Below are 4372 nucleotides of genomic sequence, written 5' to 3'. Positions count from 1 at the left end.
TAGAAAATTATTGAAAAATACAGGCTTTCTTTTTATTTCCAGTTATTATAGATTGAATGATTTAGCTGATATCCATTAAGGAGCACTTTGAAATACCAATGCACTCAAGTTCCCAAGAGAATGAATGTAAGTTGTTTATTAAGGCATCTCTTCTCTCTTAAAAGGTTTCTCTTAGCAAGGCAAGGAGTGGAGCTGCTCTGACGAGAGACACTTGTAGTGCAGCCACCTGTGCATGCTATAAAAAGTAATTGCCCAGGGAGCCACTTTCTAGTCAGCTTCAAGGGGAAGATGACACAGCCTTTCAATCGCTCTCCCAACCTGTACCCTTGGGTAAGAGTGACCAACAGTTGACCGATGCTTCTGCCAAGAGAGAAGCTAAACTGTTTTGCATGAGGATGACCCTATAAGCCACATCCGCTGAAAATAGATGACCCTTTGTGGCACGAATTTCCTAAGAATTTGGCAGGTTAGCCCAAGTTTAGGATGAGAGAGAAGAGGAATGAGAACTTGCTACTTTCTAGCCAGTTGGAGAGAGAGGTTTAGGGGGTGGGGAGAGAAGGAGAGAGAGAGAAGGAAAAAGAGAGAAAGAAGAGGGGGAGAGACAGAGAGAGAAGAGAAAGAGGAGGGGGGGCAGAGAGAGGGAGAGAGAAAAGGAATGAGAGCTTGCTACCTTCTAGCCAGTTGGCAGAGAGAGAGAAAGAACCAGCGAGAGCTCGAGAGCACATGTGTGTGGTGGTAGGGATTCTGCTTGGAATAGCGCCTTCTCACAGCACTGCTGCCCAGAATGCGCACCATCTGTTCTGATCACTCGGGTCCACCTGGGTCATGAGACTCTGAGCTGAGCTCTTTGCAGTCCTGGGGCAGCACCGCCATGCCTGGTCCCCAGTCTCAGAAAGCACCCCGGAAGGGAAGACGCAATGGTGGAGCTGCTCCAGAGAGCATGGTAAGTCAGGAGAATTCAGTCTGATGTGGGTTGGGCACTCCAATACTAATGGGAACCCAGCATGGAAAGTCTCCATCCTGAAAGGACTAAAAGTAGTCTCTAACTTAAAGACCATTATTCACAGCAGTATGTATTGATTGATCCAATTTCACTTCATGTCAATAGCTAGAAGAACAGGTTTACATGAAGGTTTGGAAAATCTGTACTGAAATATTTATAGTGATTACCTTAGATGTAGGAATTTTTCTAGATTTTGTTTTTTGTCTTTTTATTTATTACCCTTATCTTCTATTTGTCAACAATGAAAACATTGCCTATTTTTTTTTAATTCTTAACAGAATATTTATTTAGAAATCTCAAATTAAAGCTAAACAGGAAAAACAATCTGTTGAGCCAGAGTTGGGATCTTACATCCTAATCAAGAATCCAAACCTCTCCTTTGTATGTTTGTTCTTTGTGTACTCTTCTCATCTACTTCTTTTGCCATCTTCCTCTAAGTGCCAGGAGGAGATTACACAGGATATTTTGATAAAGTGTTCTTAAAGTGATCTTTAAATTTTAATTTAAAAGAAACATTCACATAGAAGAGAAATAATAACTCTTCATATTTTGAGGAATGTACATCTCTGAATGTAATTTAGGTCTGGGAATAACCATAAGCCTAGGAGAGTACTTATAAATAAATAAATAAATAACGCTAATGAAACTTCAGTTCTTTTAAAGAGTGGACTTAATTCTTAAAGAGATCCCCGTGGTGTTTTACATGGAACAATATATACATCTTGGAGCAAAGGGGAAGGCAAAAGGATGAGAGGTTTAAATTTAGAGCACCTCAACAAAATTTAAAGGGGCAGCGCAGCATTTGATCCAGGCACGGATTCAGGGCAGAAGTTCTTGAGAGAACTCAGCTGCTTTGTAAGACTTGAGGCAAAGATTTTGTGCAACCATTAGGGATAGCAGAAGCGTAACAGTGACTTACAGTAGTCTCCTTAAGAGAATCTTCCATTTCGGCAGTCTTAAAGCTCTCTCTTTCTTTGTAACTACATTTCGCAACTCCCGTATCCAGCCAGGCATTTATTGATGCAACAAGCCTTTATCACACGTGTGCTGCATGTCAATTGAACATTGAGCTGACCATAGGGAGGCACTCACAGCCTTTGTGGAGAAGGCCACTGCTGAATCAATCCCAGTGTAAGGCGATGGGCACCAGTATGCAGTAAGGCTCAGGTGTAAGAGATGCCCTGAGAAGGAAGCTTCCCACACTGGGGAGACAACAAGGCTTCCAGGGGGGATGCACCCAAGTCTTACAGGATGCATAGGAGTTTGCCGGGCAGGGAAGGGCATTCAAGCAGAGCAGCGTTGAACTCCAAGACCTGGAGTCATGAAAGGAAGGTGTGGCCGGGAACAATTGGCCATTTGGGGAGGAAATCCTTCACGCTCTCCAGTGAATTCACACCACGCTCCACAGGGAAGTGACAGGATCAGAGCTGTGTTTTAAAGTCACAGTTCTGAGAGGGAGGGTTGGAGGAAGTAGAGAGCCAAGGCAAGCTTATGTCTTCGCCTTGATGTTATTGCAATAAATCAAGAAGGAAATGATGAGGGCCCAAAGGATAGCCAACAGGCTGGAGAGCATTGAGAGATGTTTTGGAAACAGAAATCAACAAGCTCAGTCTCAGATATTGGATATAGTAGGTGAGAGAAATGGGTCACTTTACGTGCATGAACCTTTTTGGGATAAAGTAGATAAATTAATAAGCAACAAATTACTACTTGTTTCCAAAAAAAGATTTCACTAGCTAGAGTTCAATATTTTTAATCTTCTCATAAAATCGAGGGTAGTATATGGCCTAGAATATTGGTGGCACTCAGTTCATTCAGGTTTCCTTTAAGAATCTTCTAGATACTGTGTTCCCAGTATTTGAGGTGGAAGCAAAAGCAAGTAAAACTTTGCTTTACATGTTTTGTTTCTTTAAACAATTTCTATGCTAAGGGAAATGACCTCAAAATTGCTACAGTATCAGATTTTAGAAGAGAAGATACTTTGTATACTAGAGAACATACTGGAAGCTTCTTGTTAGAAATCAGGGAGCTCATTTAACCTTTGGCAATGGCTTGTTGAAGCTGCCTTCACCCCTGCATCCTTCTTCCTCATTCATCTCTAAGATATCAGGCGGGGGAGGACTCACTTTTTCTTGCTGTTTCTATGCAATGATAAACTCTTGTCTCTGGCCTTTCCCTTAAACAGTAAGTTTCTTTCCATTATGAGCCACCTATAATTCTTATAAGAAAAGCCAGGCAGTAATGGCTGCAGGTGAAGCAACTAGACAGGCCCAGGTGGAAATCGGCCTTCTGCAGTGTAGTTTCATGAGTCCACAGAATCCCTCTGCATGCTGTGGTCTCTGCAACACTCCACTGAGGGCTTGGAAAGGAAGATGTGATCTCACAAGAAATGGGGAAAACATTGCAAACATCATAAATATATCCCTAGTCTCTATTACTGCCCAAACTCAGAATCATTCTGCAATGAGATGTTTTCTTAACACTGATGAATGAAAAGTACAAGTTATGCCATGGATTAAGTGGGGATGGAGAAACCCCTGAAGGAGGAGGAAGGAATCTTCCTTCTCCAGGGGTGGCCTCAGGGATGTTTTGTTCATTTATAATTTGGGCAGAATCTGGAGCCTGGGATTCCTGAAAGATTAGGACTGAGATTGTTCTAGAACACTCTGTGAGGTCTGTCTCGTCCCAAGAGACCTTCACAGAAGTGGGTCTTGCTCCTTTGGGAGGGAGGAACTGAACTGAAATTACGGGGTCCTTGGGGCATGACTGTCGGGTTTGCACATAAGGATGACCTGAGAGCCCTGCCCTGACCCCTAAGGAGGGGAAGGAGCTGCAGGGTAGACCGCCTGATCCGTGGCTGTGGCAAGGAGAACATGATGGAGCCAATGGCTTTTGGTGGCCCATTGCTGAGAAGCCACCTCCCTTGCTTCTGTCTTGGTTGCCTGCAGTGTCCCCCACGGTGTCCTACCACTGCCCTGTGGACTGCCTGGAATTTGGCCACTGTTAGCTCTTCGCACAGGACATATCCAAGAATAATAATGATAAAAACAATATGGTCTCTAATTCATCAAGCACTCACTATGTGCCGGGTGCTGGGCTAAGCCCTGAGCCCCCTTTATCTGTGATTTACATATTGAAGTCTCCGCTAGTAAAGGAAGGTGACTGTATAGAGCCCTGGGTCTACCTGAGTCCAAAGCCAGGGCTTTTGATGTTGAATAAAGCAATACTGCTGTGCCATGGAATGGTTTTCTAGGATCTCCCTTTTGCTGATTTTCTAACTTCGTGGCTCATGAGAAACGGTGACAGAAGTAGGTGAAAAGCCAGAGGCCATGGCAAAGGCTGGCTGGTGCCAGGCAGAGAGTAAAGCCT

The sequence above is a fragment of the Choloepus didactylus genome, chromosome 2, assembly GCF_015220235.1.
Source record: "Choloepus didactylus isolate mChoDid1 chromosome 2, mChoDid1.pri, whole genome shotgun sequence".
NCBI lineage: Eukaryota > Metazoa > Chordata > Mammalia > Pilosa > Megalonychidae > Choloepus > Choloepus didactylus.
The sequence above is the reverse complement of the archived record's forward strand: the minus strand, read 5'-3'. Positions refer to the sequence as shown.